The following is a 19550-nucleotide window of genomic DNA, read 5'->3' on the forward strand; positions in this document are numbered from 1 at the left end:
TCTTTTTTAAAAAAATAAGTATTGTGACTTTAAAGATTTTAATTAATTAATTGTTTATAATATTGTTAATTGATCATTTAGTGTGTATTTAAGAGTTTTGATTTTTTGAGTGAATGTATTCTGAGGAAGTCTTTTGATGAAAGCGGTCATTAAAAGCTTTGTACGCTATTTTTGTTGGACTGGTGAATTTTCTAGTTTGGTTCCTCCTGCCATTTCTTGTTTTATTTGTTTTGTGGCTATTTCTTTTTTACATATAGAGAATCTGGCTGTCACATGCCAGAACCCCCAGTAAAGCTTATGCTACAGTAATATCTGTTACTCTATTCATACACTTGCTTTCTATGATGAATATGTACACTATATGACTGGCATTCCTGCCATAGGTGGTTGTATGTTAGCCACAGCTATCAAGCAGTGAGATACAAATGTCGACAAAACAGTGACCTAGCCAGAGCACATCAGGGCCAGTCAGGGACACAGGTACAATGTTTAAACTATTCTTGTGCAACATTCACAGACTGAGAGAAGCTGAATGACAGTAAATCATGTGATACGACAGCTGTGTCCACCCTTATATACTGACAATATGTGTAACTCACAATCCAGTAGCTTTCGTACAGGAGCAGACCATTGTAGAAGGGAGTGAGAGGACCAGAGCTGCGATTTCATTCACAGCTGGCACAGTTGAGAGGCATGCCTGTAGCTGTTGGACAGCAGAGTATCACCAACATGTCACTCCCAGAGATGTACTACAAGCCTACAGTTGTAATCCCCATTCCCCATAACTGCATCCTCCCATCTACATCCCATTATATGGGGACATGTATGACATACCTGATAGAATGACATAATCCATATGTGAACAAATCCTCTTAAAAACAGCTTGTTATCTCATATTCTGTCTTGGTAAAGCAAGTTACAGAGCTGTGTCCCATAGGTAGCTGCTTGACTTTTGTAGGTCATGCTCATTAACAGGTTATTCCCTGTGCACCAATCCATGGCTCAGACTTGCTAATTGCATCCAACACAGCTGGGTTGGACTTTCATTAACCAATGACATGGCACCACAGTGCAATATTTAAGGCCTTCATGAAGGCTTTTGCCCCTTTCCTAGTCTTTGAGAGGGACATTAGTGAGGTGTGGAGACTACAGCATCGCAAAGAGTAGGTACAATTTCTGACCACTGTTGAGATTTATAAGATATGTCCACAGTTTTGCATGCTATGTCTGGCCATTTTCAAATGGAATTGTGATTATCTGGCAGTTCAGTGTTAAACATTGTGGGCTGAGGGCAGTAAGGGGGAAGAGAAATGTGAGTGTCAGACATCATACCCATCAGAATATGCATACTGCTGCAGTAGCTGCTAGTCTATCAGCCCACAATGTTTGTAGGGGAAAACTGTGAAACATGCCCCTGTTGCTAGACCTTTGCCCCCCCCCCCGTTATCTATGGGTGTTGTCTGGATCCCTTGTTCTAGGGGGGTGTGAGGTATGGTAGGTCTGTAACAGGTAGATTAGCATACAGCTGCATATGTTGCAGGCTGCAGCCTAGGACATATAGGGTGGAGTGTGAAAACCTTGGTGGACAGCAAGGTTTACGTGACATTGAGCGTGCAGTATCAGTTCTGTCATTACAGCAGAGCCAGGGTGAGGGTACCCATAACAGTCCAGTTGATGCATGTGCTTAAGGTTCATGTGTTATGTAACAGTGCCATTTAGAGAGTAGTAAGCGACACATAGGTAGGCTATATGAATATGTGCAGTGTATCCCTACCTACAGGCCTTTGACTTGCAAACATGGGTGGCAGTTAATTCAGTGGCAAATACCTGTTTTGGTTTTGACTCAGTCATTATTTCCTGTATTCTCAAGAATTTAATTGAAGTGCAACACACTGGATTTGAACCCAGGACTGTGGGTGGCAGAATATACTGTATGCAAGGCATTTAACAGACTGAGCTACTGAGTCAGTGCTACAGCAGGTATATTTGCAAGATCTACATGCATGCATAGAGTATGTGAGACAGGATTTGCTTTAGCATGTGTTTTGTGAAGGGTATGAAGTATGACACTCAAATGTCTGTCATGATTTTCTAACCTCAGTCTATCATGACTTGCCAGTACTTTACCAGACACATATGTTTTTGTAATTACTGTGCCAAAATCGGGGGCATAAATGTGCACATTCTGCAACAGTCTGTACAGTTGACAGCTATATCTCCTATCCCAGGCCTCACGTACATCCATTATTATTTATTTGGCTGTGTAGGGTTTGCATCACAGTCACAAGTACACTCCCATTTTTCCCATTATATGTACTTGCAGTGTGTCAGTGGCAATCAGTATATGTTGGTGGAAACACGTACTTTAATTCAGAGCTGAGTGGCCTAGTGGGCTATTGCACCGTGCTGTAGTTGACAGTGGCCTGGGTTCGAGACATGGCAGAGGAGATTATTTAGCAGATGTGCCTAACACTGGGAGAAACACATAAGATGATTAAGGCACTTTTAAGCAGTGTTAACCGGGTTTACGTGGTGCTTCGCTTAGCTCCACTTAAACCCGCTCTAAATTTAAAAAACGAAAAGAAAAAGGGGGTGATAGGAAAGTGGTGAAATGGGGGCAAGCAGGAGGAAAAACATACTGAAAGGCGGGTAGGGTTGTGCAAGAAGGGTGTAGGAAAGGACCACAGCTTTCCATTTTTTCTACAGCAACAGCTGTGCAGGTTTTACAGAATTTGGAATTTGGAGCCTCACAACCCAGAGAGAGGGGTGAAGGCGACATAAATGTGTTCATTAATTAATGTAATAATTAGTTCTGTCCACTGAACACATGCGTAAAATGGAGAGCTATGTATGGGGCAATATATTTTTGTGAGACAGGAGCCCGTTTTTTAAAGGAGAGAGTGGAATGTTGGGGAAGGGATATAGGTACACATGGGAAGCTATGCTGGCTAGGAAAGGTTGCATTTGCATACAGACAAGACAGCATACAGGGCTGGGACCCAGTGCCATGGCTGGCTGAGGTAGGGTAGGCAGATCACCAGGAACCGGCCTCCCCAGTCAAGCTGTGGTGTTGAGGTATTTCAATGTGTATAGAGTAATGATCAAAACATTTAGTTAGTTATAACAGCATGCCAGAATATTGCAAATAATCCAGTAACATAACAATGCATAGTATATGGAACACAACAATAAGTAAGATAATACTATAGTAACAGCATGCCAGTAATAGTCATGGAATAAGGCCACCAATATAGGTAAATCAACAACATATGTTAGTATGCAACCATTGTAATGCATAACAATAATAAAACACAAGGCCCAACATAATGTTTAGAGAACAAAAAAGGTTAATAGTAAACCATAACCAATGTATAACAATAATAAATTATGACAAAGATAAGGAGTGGGGGGAGAGAGAGAAATACAGTCCATTACTACCAGTATAGGCTATATAGTTTCCAACAGTACTGCTATATACTCTACAGGTCTGTCCTTCCTTTATGTATAACAGTGCCCTATAGCTGCTTTAGCACATACATACCTCTCAAACTATCCATATGGGACAGTATAGGCCAAGCAGTAACACCTACAGGTACTCAACTACAGAGGACTATTACATGTCAGGTGGACCTATATAACTATGAAGGTGTACTGTGGACTGATGCAGTGTGACTGTGCTATTGGCATAATCATGTCGATGATAGATCTGTGACAGAGGGATTAGGCAACGGTAATTACACTCCATGACAGCATGCCACTTAAGAAACATGTATTGTGTACAGTACAGAGAGTAAACAATTATCATGCCATCCTTGGCAGGCATGAGGTTAGACCATCAGCAAATGATAAGAGACTCACCAGGCATACAGCCATAACAAGAGTACACATTATATTTATTGTATTATCTTTTATACTATTGTACTTGTTGCCTTTATTTTATGACATCTTATCACATTCCTAATCAATGCTGTTAACAGTCCATTACATCTGAACACACAAATTATTAACCCATAATAACGGCTACTGCACCCATTTACCTGTAATTCCTGTGAGGAGAACATTTGTTAACAATACATAACTGATTCAGTAATATTTATTAGTACTTGTCACTGGATTCGAACCCTGATCTGTGTGTGACAAAATGTACATCAGATACAGCATTTAACAAACTGAGCTACTGAACCACTGCTGACTATTGACTGACTAATATTTACCTACAGCTCACCTAGAAACAAAATATGACCTGGTAATAGTAGTACCGTGTTATACAAGACTGCAGTGACAGTTGAGCACACATGCATGAGATTCATGCATGACAGAGATACTAGGTAAACTGTACAGTAATACACAGAATGCAGGTGTACACATTAAACTCTTAGTGGGTGGAAATATCTGTGATGTGTACAAACCATATCAGAGTATTGGGCTAGCTACCTGACCCATATACAGTTGCAGATAGTATATTTGCAGTCTACAGCTATTAGTTTCATACTTGCCAGCAACACCGCACCTTGGAGCAGGAATGCATATAGCTGAAATGCAATGGTTAACACAAGACAATCCTGATATACACAATATACTTTGGGTGTTCCTGGTATTGCTTCAGATGTTAGTGTAGTACAAATACCATACTGCATACACCTTTTAGTACAGCTCTAAATCTACAGTTTAGCATAACACTCTTTCTTAGGTAAGCCTTGAGTCAGTTAGTGGTATTCTTTGTGTTTTTATTTCAGGGCAGATGTCATACTCGCTTTCATGAACAACAGCCCTACTTACACACATATTGCACAACACAGCTTTCTTAGGGTTACCTTCATGCAGTTATTGGTATATTTTCAAGTCTTTATTGCACAACAGTTGATATAATGCAGGTGTTGTAGTACAGCTGTAATGCCACTACTACTGCAATAGAAACTTTATTTCATTAACATTATCAGGTTTAATGCTTTAATCTTTATTGCACTATAGTTGGCAGTAGCCAGTTATTGCAGTAGAGGCCTACATCCACATTCATTCCAATACACAAATCTGTACTGTATGTACCTACTGGCAGTGAATGAATTATTCTATCTTGTGTATTTGACCATAGATTGCAAATTAATCTGTACTCACCACACTCTAGGCCAACCTGGCCACATTCCCTGCATGGGCCTCTAGGTTGTGAGCTCTTTCCTCTGCAGCTATAGGGAGAGAAGCACACCATTATGCATACCTGTCTATCACACATTCAGATTAGGTATTGGTAAAACAATGCTAACAGTATTTACAAACTTGTGCGGCATTCCCATCGCGAGTGTCCTGGACCCAGGGTCTAGAAGTTCCCCCTTATGATGCTTCAGATTGTCACAGTGATGAAGGACCTGCTCACCTATGTGGGGGATACCTGTAGCACTGTTGAGATTGCATGCTAGCTGGTCCCAGGCCTTGTACTCTGATCCCTGGAACTGGCTCTGCAGCAGCCGGTGTTCATAGTCTTTCACTAGGAGTCCAACCATGACCCTGGACTCCAGAATGCTCCACCGTTGCACCCGAAAGTGCGCACCGTTTCCAACACCTGCCATAGTTCCTGCAAAGATCAAACTGCAACTGGTTATGTTGTATTCTCACCTGTTGCACTTAATATAGCCTGCTTTCCTGCCCTTACACACCATTGGGCCATTTTTAAAAAATGCAGCATGTTGCTTAGCACCACATAAACCAGCTTAGCTGAGCAGTGCTTAAACTGGCAATGCTTAGCACCATGCAAACCAGGTAAGTGCAGCCAAGTGGTCTTTAAATGGAGATTGTTTTAGCAGTGCTTATCATGGCTTAGCAAGGATTAGCAGAGCTTAGCTGAGTGCAGCATATCATGATTTAAAAATAATTTGCATAATTTATCTTGAGAAAATAATTGTATTCAAACCACGCACCTACTGCATAGGAGGCCATAACTCTATCCACTTGGCTACATGGATATGTAGAATACTTTTACATATACCTCTCAGCTAAGTTTAAGCACTGCTAAGGACCATGCTGTGCAAACCTGCTCAGCTATGCTTAAACCTGACCTTTGAATCATAAATTAAAAGCATTTGGTTTCTATTTTTAGATGTCTGGCACGTGTCAATCACTGGGTGCCACTCCACACAAACTTAAAAAATAAGTAAGGAAATAAATAAATAAATAAATAAATAAAATATTATAACATTGAATTTACTGCTATCAAGCACTTGGACAGTGCAGGGGGTGTGTTACTTATCTACGGACACAGTAACACACTCTCTACACTGATTCAATACTACCTTCCCCAAATCTCCCTCAGTAACGCGCCTTCATTAATATGCATGGTGTGCTACTGAGGAGGAACCGTGTACACGGCCACCGTACCTTCCATGTAGGCTCAACATTATGCCTACATGGACTTTATTAAATCCTGGGGATGGTCTCTACGGCTGATGTTAATAGTAAAAAGGTAGTTTAGTGAGTGAGAGTAAACTAGTGAAACAGCTGTGAAATTTAATGACTGTAGATGCTTTGACACATTTGTGACTACCTTAACAACAAACACTACACAGATATGAACAAAAACAAATCCTTCTCTGAAACCTTACAGGGCAATATGGTTGCCACCTTTCAAATGCCCAAACAGGGACATTGACATTCTTTATGGAAATATGAGATGTTGCAAGATGACCCATACCTGCAAACCAGTGCAAACGTACTGGTCTTCACCTTTTTTTTTGTCAAAATAAAAGATCATTCTTGCAGAATTAGTTATTTATTATGTATTATGTAAATTTAAGATGGTCTCTGTGCAACTGCTAGAGGCAAACCTCTCAATCTCTCAGAGCAAGAAATCTGGACAAAGACAATAATAATGGTGGTACACAGGCCCAGAATAGGGACAGATTTTAAATATTGCTTCTGCAAACTCAGATAGTTGCTAAAATAACAGGTTTTGCATTAGTATGTATTTTCTGAGGGATATGAAGTCTGAAATTCAAATGTCTGCCATTATTTACTATTATTTAGTGACTTCAATTTTCATGTTGGTATCCTACAATTCTGCTGGAGTGGGTGGGGTTACCTGATTATGCACGCAAATTTTATGTTAATCACCATCCCAATTTCTGGCCAGTTATATCTACTTTTCTTGGGCCTTTGTCCAGATTTTTGATTATTCCAGGTTGAAGGGTATGGCCTACACACATCTTGCATTCCAGAGCAGTTTCTGAAAAATAAACTCAAAAAGCATAAGACAAACGCATCTAAAAATTTTTGAAGAATAAAAGCTATTAAAACTGTACAAATAGCAATGTTATCAGTAAGAAGTATTCTTTACAGTGATAGTAGTCACTGCATTCATAGTCTTTCCGTAAATCCTATAATGTATTATAATGCACACATATCCAAAATTATACTTTTTGTTAAATGTTCACAGACTATCATATCTTGGAAACTATACTACCTAGATAAATGTTCCTTGAATATTTTTGTTAACCAGACATAAGGTTTCACAAGATAACAAGAAATTCCTCTGAGTTCTCGTTTGTTGAGTTATTTACAGAAATATGAAAACATATGCTTAATTGTATAACTAGAGATATAAATAACACTAAATATCTCTAAAGATGTGGAACTTACAGTGCAAACATCAAAGACAGTTTTCCTCAAGAATACCTAAAAATTCACCAGATATCTTGCAAAAGATTGTAAGTCATTCGGTTTTTGAAATATTGTTTATTTTCATAATTACTAACCATGAGCTAGCAATATCTCAGGTATAAAGTGATATAAATGGACACTGACAATGAATTTTTGTCTCACCATGGCATTTCACACTATACCACTCAATAATACATAGAGGTCTTAGCTGTGAAAATACGAACATAAATATGAAAATATGAAAAAATGACAAATTAATTTATTAATTTCTCTAATGACAGGCATTCTAGATTAACAATCTTAGTTTCATTTTATTATGAGGGGTTAATAGTTTCTAATACTGCCTATTATTAGTTGATAAGTCACTTGGTTAAAAAAGCTAAGCCTAAAAAAGGTCTGGACACCATAAGGAATCATGGGTGTGAACTGAAAGTATACAAAAATGACAATGAGTTAAGGCATTTCACATTACTGTAAATGGTCTCTATGAATCTTGTTTTTACTATGTTCATTGTTAAACATCAGGGATACCCTGATCCCATTTGCACAAATGATTATGTATACCCGCCTTAGTGTTATTTATATTGATAATTATGCTTTCATATTTCTGAAAATGTCACAATGAACATCAACTCGGAGGAATTTTTTGTGGTTAAGGGAAAGCTTATAAATGGATAACAAAAGTTTTCTAACAACATCTAGGTTGTACATTTTCAAATATAATAGGACATAGCAAGTATCATACAGCAATCGGACAGGTGAAATTCTTGGTTACAATCAGGGTGTCCCACAGGGCTCTGTCCTAGGCCCTTACTTGTTTAGATTGTATCTTTCAGACCTAATTTTTTCATCTGAGGTGTTCTACAGTCTATATGCAGATGACCTGAAATTGGGTAAACTGATTACATGTGTTACAGATAAGGCACATCTGCAAATGAACTTGACTAAATTGACCATTTGGGCACAGGGGAATAATATGCTGATAAATACATCAAAAACTAAGCATATGAGATTTGGGAGCCATAAATTGAAAGGTGAATATTTAATACAGCACACGGTGACTGAAACTGTAGATTCATTTAAGGACCTGGGTATATGGGTAGATCCAGCTTTGAGCTTTTGTAATTATATCAGCCAAATGGTTTAATGATAGTTATCAAACTACAGGTTTATAAAGTCTGAAAAATCAGAAATGATGAAGTCATTGTTTGTTACTTACATTAGACCCAAACTTGAGTATGGAATAACTATGGAAACCTTATAAAAAAACAAGCATGAGTAAACTGGAAAGAGAACAGTGGAAATATGCCATGGGAAACTGTGGATGTGAAAATGTAAGTCATTATGACAGACTAAAAATATGTGAACTTGTACAGTGTCCCTTATTAATATCTAATAGGAGATCTTACTCAGGTATATACGGCATTTACAGACAACTACCTCTGGCAATGTTTGGGGTTATCAAAAAGTAGTACAGAATCATCAGGCAACCTATGTAGAACATTCTATAGGAATGAGAAGTGTACTAACTGGTTCTCTGTATAGGAATGAGAAGTGTACTAATTGGTTCTCTGAGACAGTAGCTGATGCATGGAACAGACTACCAAATTACATTACAGCAAGCACTAGGACAATTATTATGGGAACAAGTGTTTAGTATATTGGCAGACTAGAAGGGCATTAATGCCCGTGCTTGAAATATCTGTACATATGTATGCATGTTAGTTTGACTGGGAAAGTTAAACAAAAATATAATTCTGGGTTTGGGTGCATTATCATATACTATAGTATTTATGGAAAAAGTACGAATATACTGACTGTGTTTTGTAACTGTTAAGAATACTTCTTACTGATAACATTGCTATTTCTATAGTTTTAATAGCTTTTATTATTTACAAAACATTTACATTTGTTTATTTTATGCTTTTTAACTTGAATTTTCAGAAAATCCTCAGGAATGCAAGGCTGTGTGTAGGCTGTCAGAGGTGTGACAATCCACACCTCATCGGTGTTAATGGGTTAAATATAATGAGATGCAAATAAGAAATTTTGTAAAGAGGTGCATGGTAATGAGTTGTTTCTGCAATTCACAGTCCAATACCCACATCTGCTGTTGAAAGTGATGCTTCACCTTTGATATCTGAGTTGCTGTCCACAAACTTGCCACAAGCCATCCCTTCAATAGTTTGTCCAAGTATTCACAAGCACTTCCCTGATCAAAAATGAATTATTTCCACCAGCAACTCCATTCAGTTTGTCTAAGAATGCACAAGCACTAAAATAACACAAAATAATTTAGCCCAGCCATCACTTCAGCAGTTTGACCATGCATGCACAAGCACTTCACTGACACTAAAATGAAACATTTCACCAAGTGATCCCTTCAGCAGTGTGTCCAAGTATGTACAAGCACCAAAATTAAACATGTTCAAGAAATCCCTTCAGTACTATGTCCAAGTTTGCACAAGCACTAAAATAAAACATTTCACAAGTGATCCCTTCAGTACTATGTCCAAGTAGGCACAACCACCAAAATGAAACATTTCCTCACTATTCCTTCATTAGTTTCACTAAATATGCACAAGCTCCAAAATGAAAAACATTTTCCCACAGATCCCTTCAGCAGTATATCCAAGTATGCGCAAGCACTAAAATGAAACATTTCCCTAAACAATCCTTTCAGCAGTATTCCCAAGTATGCAGAAGTACCAAAATGAAACATTTCCTCCATGATCCCTTCACTAGTTTGTCCATGTATGCACAAGAACGTCAATGACTCCAAATGAACAATTTCCACCAATGACCCTTTCAGTAGTCTGTCCACATCGGCACAAGGAATTCACTGACTCCAAAATTAAACATTTCCCCCAACAACCTCTTCAGTAGTTTATGTATGCACAAGCACTAAAATATAATAAAAAAAAATATTTTAACTAAACTCAGTAACTGTACCTCCTTTTAATATGTATGGCAGTACATATGCTTTTTTTCTCCTCCCCTCACAACTCCATATTCTTATGGTAAATTGCTGCTTACTGGCAAAAGTTCAGGGGCATTTATACATTTAGTATCCAAATTAGGTCATTTTAGATTCATCTCTTCGAATCCTACTAATATGCAAACATGCAATGAGCCTTATCTGAGTAATAGCTGTCCCCCTATCGCTTATGCCTTAAGCATATAAGCTTTTTTTTGCAATAGGGAAGCTTGTTTAACAAAACACCTCTGCATTTTCGCAGTCATCCTGAAAGCCCGTGATTTATATATCCACATAGTGCCACTCTTTGCAGATTACCACTACAAAAATGCAAAGCCCCGGACTATGAATACCAGCCTAAATATCCCTCAAGATGTGCAACTTGCAGTCAAATATCAATGACAGTTTTCTTAAACAACATGTAAGATTTCACATGATGGCATGCAATAGTTTGTAAATCACTTTTTTTTTTGAAGTATTAAGTACATATGGAATACTGATTATGTCCACAATTACTAACAAACAGAATACAATATCTATAGTATGGTGCAAGACAAATGGACACTGACAATGAATTTTCCTGTCTTCCACCATGGCATTTCACACCATGCCCCTTAATGGCATGCAGCTGTCTCACTTATGAAAATATGAACATAAATATGAACATATTGATAACAAGTGGCAAACAGTGATTAATTTATATACTGCAGGACATCCTAGTGTAACAATCTTTATGTCATTTTGATAAGAAGTTCTTGCCCTTCCTAATACTAATATTAGCTGGTAAGTCACTTAAAGAAGCCAGATGCAAAAAAAGTCTGGGTGCCGAAAAACTGTAAATATACAAAACAGGAACTATAGGCTTGAATTAGATAAATAGTAGAGACATTTGTTAATGTGCTTGCTGTTTTTGCTCAAAAGTATTTACAAGCACAGTACAAAGGCACAACTTATTGTCCCGAATTTATCTCATGAGATGTTTTAAATGAGGCACAAATTCCTTCACACATTACATTTTCCCACTTCTGTTGCATTGCTACTCCTTGATTTGTTATATTGTAACATACTAACAACACTTACTCAAAAACATAATCCTTGAACATGACAAATCAGCTGTTCTGTCTGCAAGGCTAACACTACTTTCCAGTTACAGAAAATCCACTTATAGATGAATCACAATACAAAAAAAATGTGATCAACTGTTAGGGTTGCCATCTTCTTAGATGCCCAAAGTGGAACATTTCTGGTGAAACTTGAGAGTGTGCGGGACACACCGTGCCATCATCAAATTAAAAGTAATTATTTTTAACCTTATTAGCAAAATAAAAATCTGCGATGTGAAATGTCAATTGTTTATACTACTTTATACAATATTAAAATAACTTAAATATGTAGCATCACAGCTTTCTGTGACATTTCCAGAAAACTCAGAAACTATTTTTTTCTTGTGCAATATCATGGCAGTTGGCATTCTTTGTGTGTGTCTCTCTCACACACACACACACACACACACACACACACACACACACACACACACACACACACACACACACACACACACAAACACACTCAGGACAGAAAGACAGATGTGGTAACCATATCAACCAGGTGCAACAATATTGTTTCTCTTCCTCACTGCAATAAACTCAGAGGAAAACAGTTTCACAACACTCTGCTGTCCCCCCCCCCTTTTTTTTAACAGTAGATGCTAACCTGCTAACATCAGCAGGAATTATTGTCTTTACAAGATTGTGGGAGGTACCAGAAATATTCCTCTACCAAAGTATCTGTGAAGTTAAGCTTAGAAAAAAAGGTGGAAGTGCTATCCTTCCTTTGATTCCAAGGCAAGGGAATTAAAGTTTTATAAAGTACAGATAGGTTTCTGGTACCTAAACAATACTGAAACCATACTGTATGGAGAAAAAAAAACTATGGGTTGAGTTAAACTGTAGGAGAGAGTGGAATTTTGCTTTAAAACAAAGAAGCATTTCATTAAAGCAATCCTACAACCATAACAACAGTACTTAGTTGATTATAGTACAACTTAAACATATTTTTGCAGATGGGCTTTGTTTCCTTCAAACATAGGGGGTGCTTTAAGCCTGCCACCATTTACAACACATTTGAGGTCACAAATCATTGGGAGAGAGAGAATGCTTATATTTTCCTTTTCTCCAAGTCTGTTCCAGCTTCCTCAAATCTGGGCAATCTTAAGAGTTGCAAGGTAGATGATGGGGCAAAGCGAGCACAATGGAGATGCAAGGGGTTTACCCCTGAATGAAAGTTTCTCTGTGTTTCACAAGTCTGCATGCGATTATGATTATTCCATATTTGTTAATGTGCTTTGTCACATACCAGACAGTAGAGAGTTCAATGAAATGCCATTTCAATAAACTATGTTCAGCAAAGGAAGACCCAGTCAGATGCATTTCAATAAGTTCAAATACCCCCTATGTGTTGGGGATAGGCATCTGGGTTATATCAGAGGAAGGAAGATAGAACTGCCCCAACAGTCAGGAAGACATGACATATTCAGCATTAGCAAACAGAAGAACTGGCAAGAGAATTTGTATATTTATTATGAGGACCTTTAAATATAATGCACTTCAGTGCACTGTTTGCAATGCTGCAGAAGAAACGGAGTACAAAAGATAAAAAACATAGCAAACTAATGTCATTTTGAAAAATCATGAAAAATTTCTAGTCTCCCACCAGGACACAAGTGCTCTTCAGCAATTACATTCTGCTTGCCGAGCACACTCAATCAAATCTGCAGTCTGCGGCTACCACTCCACCCATACAGTATAAGAAGGAATCAGTACTGCAAACTAAACAAGGATATACATTTTGAGCCTCAAGAGCAGGAGCACACTCAAGCAAATCTGCAGTCTGCGGCTACCACTCCACCCATACAGTATAAGAAGGAATCAGTACTGCAAACTAAACAAGGGTATACATTTTGAGCCTCAAGAGCAGGAGCACACTCAAGCAAATCTGCAGTCTGCGGCTACCACTCCACCCATACAGTATAAGAAGGAATCAGTACTGCAAACTAAACAAGGATATACATTTTGAGCCACAAGTGCAGGAGCACACTCAAGCAAATCTGCAGTCTGCGGCTACCACTCCACTCATACAGTATAAGAAGGAATCAGTACTGCAAACTAAACAAGGATATACATTTTGAGCCTCAAGAGCAGGGTCACTCCACCCAGGCATTCTGCTTGTATGTTTTATGAGAGTGAAGCTATTACATTAGCAGTATTTCTTAGTAGTTCTCAGCTTGCTAATAAAACTGACTGTTGTAGCCTTGTGTCCTCCACACACACCCCCCCCTGCTAGTACAGTAATCCTAACTGTCCAATAGACAGTATACATTTAATTCACATTCCTGTGACTAAATTAACCATCAAGCAGCCCTCTCTGTGCTTTCTGCCTTAGTTTGTATCACTTGGAGGATCACCTGCTTATTTGCATCTCTATCATTGCTAATGAATCTCCCTACTCTAATCTGTGCACGAACTGGTTACTAATCAGCAAGTCAATGTGAAGACACACTCCCAACCTTAACAAACTTTGCTGTCTCTTCTCTCCTTCACTTTACAGGTAGTTTGAATTATTACTTACCCCCTCTGAGGCCTTCACTGATTTCCACTGATTCCCTCTCTGGTTTTTTGCATTCCACCTGGTTTACACCCCTTGTGCTATCTCCCTCCCCCAATACAAAGTCTATATTGGAATCCTGCTGAGCATGGAGCCATCTTTAAATTTCTAGTCTCCCACCAGGACACAAATGCTCTTCAGCAATTACATTCTGCTTGCCGGTAAGCCATTAGACCTCAGGAATTTGTTTAAAGTGTTCAGATTTGTAAAGTAATACTTACTTTTTTCTCTTGTCTTGGTTGGCTCTGCCCGCTCCGTCGCCCTCGCTAATGCTCGGGCTCTCCACTCCCCTGCCCTGCCCCCTATTCCCTCCCCCCAGTACCTCTACATTTATAGTAATCACAGCCACACCCACAGCTCACCCTCACATCACCTCCACCAATCACAGCTCCTCAAGTCATATCACATTATACCACACCAACTTGCTCCACACAAAATACTCCCAATCACTCTCATTCCCACCAGGCATTTTTTACATCACTCACACTACTTCCCCATCCACATATAGTGCAACCCTATAATTCCTATTCAGACCCCCCCACCTAGAAACAACTTAAACTTTATAACCATGACTATCACGCAACTAAGTCGTCTGTCTTCTCATAATTCTTTACACCACCACAAGTTATCACTCTAGCAATATCCCTAAACTTAGTAGCACAACACTACATAATGCACTCTCGTATACAGACACCACACATTATAATAATATCTGCCCACAGTTATTCAAAAACTACATAATGGACCAATTCAGAACTACACACATATGCTATCATTCCTACTCCAAACAAACACAATACTTTCTCACACTCCTCACCAAACTCCAACATCTGTATAACCATTTTAACTCCAGGCTCACCATAAGTGGGGATATCCACCCCAACCCAGGCCCAAATCCATCCTGTCCAATACAAACTGCTCCAACACAAATGTCAGAACATAACATCCCCACTTTCTTCATCCCTGGGCAAATCAACAACAGCAGCAAAACCAACCATCTTTTAATGCTAAATATTAATATTAGAAGTATCAAAAATAAAATACCTGAACTCCAGACCACAATAGCACACTACTCCCCAGACATTGTTGCTTTAACAGAAACCTGGCTAAATAAAAACATAGCTAACTCAGAAGTTCTCCCTACAGGCTACAATATCATTAGACAAGACAGACCACGTCGTAAAGGGGGTGGAACTGCCTTACTCTACAAGTCCAACTTAACTGTCCGTCAATAACCAAACTCCTACCCCTCCCCCAATAATTGGGACATACTTATCTCACAACTTCAACTTCACCCTAAAAAGGTCATCACCACAACTGTGATCTCTATTCCACCTGGTAATACACCTGCTAGCCTTGAAGACTTCTTATCCTGGTGTTCTTCCACATACTCACAAGAAACCTTTATTCTGGGGGACTTCAACCTAGATTGGTTCATCTGTATATCAGAACCACCAAGTAATCTAATAAATCTCCATGGCTACCAGCAGCTAGTCCAAATTCCAGCCAGATGTGATAAAAAATCTAAATGGGAATCCATCCTTGACTGGGTCCTAACTAACAATCCCACATTGTATCCTCATACAGGCAGTCTCCCAGACACCTTAAGTGACCACAATCTAATATACTTTATACGTAGTAGAACAAGCATATGCAAAACCACTAACTATATATCCACTAGAAACACAAATAAATTCTCTCCTGAGGTCCTCAACACTTTTAACTGTGACTGGACCCCCCCTAAAAACCCTCCCACTTGACCAGGCTGTAGCATATTTCAACAAAACATTTCTACAACACCTAGACACTGTCGCTCCATTGCGAAAAATCAAGGTTAGAACCTCTACAAACCCCTGGCTCAGTAAAGAAACCAAACAAATCCTCAAGTCCAGAGACACTGCCTGACTTTACTATAAAAAAAACAGAGAAACACAAAGCCTAAGTACCAAGAACTGTATAACCGTGCAAAAAAAATGCATTAGGCTGGACAAAAAATCCTACTACACAACATTACAAACTAAATACCAACATAACCCGCAAAAATTTTGGAAAAATGTAAACCAGCTACTAAAATCCACCCAAAAGGCTACCCCCAAACCAACCACCCCTAACACTAAAGTTCCCATCGAAACACAATTCAACTCCCACTTTGTGAACTCAGTTCTATCCTTAGTATCACATGACAGTTCCTTCCTCACTATCCCCCCCAACACAAATAACACTAATAGAAGCTTTACCCTCAAAACAGTTTCTACCACTTCAATCAAAAGCATGATCTCCAAACTAAAAACCTCATCAACAGCAGCCGACCTACACCCCAACTACTTCTTGAAACTCACAGCAGATGCTATTGCTATCCCAGTCTCCACTCTCATAAACAGATCAGTTGTCGAAAACTATGTGCCTAAACTCTGGAAAATATCCTATGTTACACCCATACATAAAGGCGGGACCCCCACTGAACTTAACTACAGACCCATTGCTTTACTCTCCCCCCTGGCCAAAATTCTAGAAAAATGCATCCATACCCAGATGCTAAACTATCTCCTAGACAGCAACATCCTGTCACCTACTCAGCATGGTTTCATACCTGCCCATAGTACCACTACAGCCCTCCTCTGCTTCACAGACAAAGTAAACCGTCTCAAAAATGAAGGTCTACAAGTGTCAACTCTTTTTTTGGATATGTCCAAAGCATTTGACACAGTCTCACACCAAATCCTGCTAAACAAACTAAACCAATATCATCTATCAAATTCCACTCTTACCTGGTTCCAAAGCTACTTAACTGACAGGTACCAAGCTGTGAAATGGGAAAATTCTCTCTCTCCTCAGCTGCCCATAACTATAGGAGTCCCACAGGGTCCTATCTTAGGACCACTACTATTCACAGTCTTCACAAACGACCTCCATACAGCACGCATCTATAATTCAGTATGCAGATGACACTACCTTAATCTGTGCTGCACAAAACATTCCCACCCTCCTGCAAACAACTCAACTAGCATTCTCTGACATTGAAATCTACCTTACCAAAGCCCAACTTTGTTCATACCAACAACACAAGAACAGCCATTGCCCGCTCCCAACTTCTATCCACCCTACTCTGTGCATCTCCCATTCTGATTAATCTCAACAAAACTGAACTAAGCAAAATAGAAGCCTGCTATAACAGAATTGCCTGCTTTGCTGCAAATTGCTCATATAGAACTCATCACCGTACTGCTTTGCGACAGCTCCACTGGCTTGAACTGCCCAACCTCCTAACCTACAATCAGCTCTGCCTCTGTCATTCTATCTATTACCTCCCCAATAAGTGTCCTGCCCTCAAAAACATAGTACATCACTCAGCCAAAAGGCCTCTTAGATCATCAAGCAAACTACTACTAGAAGTCACCAACAGCTACAATAGCTTTGGAGATGGACTATATAGTAGTTCAGTGGCTAAAAAATGGAACTATGTCCCTACTAGCATTCAAAACACATCATCCAAAGCCTCCTTTAAAGACCTCATCAGGCAACATCTCAAGCAAAGTTGGCAGTGCCATGATTGCTCCCCAGGCTAGTGAAAGCGGATAACATATACATACTAAATCTAGAGCACTTGATAACAGTTTTCAATCTTACTCACAAACACTGGCTAATCAACAATGTATGTACTGTACCTGTGTACTATGTATGTATTCTACCTATGTTCCAAATTTAAGCTGTACACCACAAATCTATTAATTACCTTTATTTTTAAAATTAATATTTTTTTGTTTGTTCTCTCCACTGTAACTGTTTATGTGCCGCATACCACTGTAAAAACGTCTCTTGTAATTTGTGTGTATACTGATCATGTCTAAATAACTAAATGTGTCTGTAATTTTTCTTTGTGGAGCTTTTCTCCCCGGGCCTCTGCTGAAAAAGGGCCTTTTCGGCTCAGTCAGACAGCCCCGGTTAACAAATGTAAAATACAAATTAAAAATAAATTTTATACAGTTCCAGGTAACACAGCAGAACAGACTGCAATATTTCTAAGTAAACTAAGTGCTCTTACTGTAGACTCCAAAGGTATTCATACAAGATGATCATAATATGACTGAAACAACATGGACAAGGAGTTAGAACCACATATAACAGTGTTTATGACTCCTGAAACAGGTAATTGATTTAACAAGAACTCTAAATATCTTGGCTACAGCCTTTAGTAATATCAGTTCTGTTGCTCATGAGATCTGCTAGTTAATGATGACTGCCATATAAATTATGCAACATGAAATACTCAAAACAAAACGATAAAAAGGTCACATAGGTATATCATTCAGTAAAATCTGAAAGAAAAATTCAGCCAAGTTAATCGTTTTCACTGTATGATGATAGATTAACTGTAATGGTGGCCCGTGGGATATATGCAAATGAACCTTTAAAGACATCAAGTGTTTTGCCTACATGACTTCTGAATGTCCAGACTTTTTATTCACCTCATCAGCACAGCATAAGTGGATAGTTTGGGTAAACTTCAAAACCATATGCTGTGCTGATGAGGTCAATAAAAAGGCTAAAACATGCATGTCCACAGCTAACGGGGTTTGGCTTTATTAGCCAGAATGTAACCAGAAAGTCTTAAAAAGTAAAACAGAAAAAGTCATAGATATTCAGAAGACGTAGCTAAACCACTTGATGTCCTTAAGGGGTCATTTGCATATATCCCATGGGCCTCTATTACAACAGTTTTAAGGTATCACACATTGAAAGCTCTAGCTTGGCTGAGTTTTTCTTGCATTTTTAATGCAACTTGAAATACTGAGACATGTTTTAACTTTAAGATAGCACATAAAAGGAAAAGATTTGATAAGCTGATAAAAAATCCGCATTTAGACAGTTTTCATTTCTTCACCAGGGTTATTCAATCTTAAACGCAAATAGTGGAGGAATGAAGTGTCCCATGCAGGGCATGCAGAGAGGTTGCCTCCTGCCAACTGCTGTCTTACAGTTGTGCTACATCCCACTAGTGTTGATATTACAATCATTTTAGTGAAGCTCATCTAAGTATCAGGTCAATCAACAATTTTGCATGCCTCCTGATTCTGCACATAACCAGTACAGACTTCAGTAATGTCTCATTTCAGCAAAGCATACTGATGGAAGTGAGTTTCAATAAGTTAAACTAATTTCACATCCACACAGCTTAATTCTACCCTAGCTCATGAAGTCCAGCAGTGGAAGAAAGTGATGTAGAGCCACCTCTTTTACTGTCAGAAAAGAAGCTGTTTACTGC

The 19550-nt window shown here is 38.8% G+C and overlaps 1 protein-coding gene across 1 annotated transcript in view; it reads right to left on the reverse strand.

Annotated features, from left to right (window-relative positions):
- Positions 1–19550, reverse strand: part of LOC122809496 — a 396891-nt gene that overhangs the window by 94342 nt on the left and 282999 nt on the right. The window lies entirely within an intron of this gene.

Source organism: Protopterus annectens, chromosome 8.part0, assembly GCF_019279795.1.
Source record: "Protopterus annectens isolate FY-2018-M chromosome 8.part0, PAN1.0, whole genome shotgun sequence".
Lineage (NCBI taxonomy): Eukaryota > Metazoa > Chordata > Ceratodontiformes > Protopteridae > Protopterus > Protopterus annectens.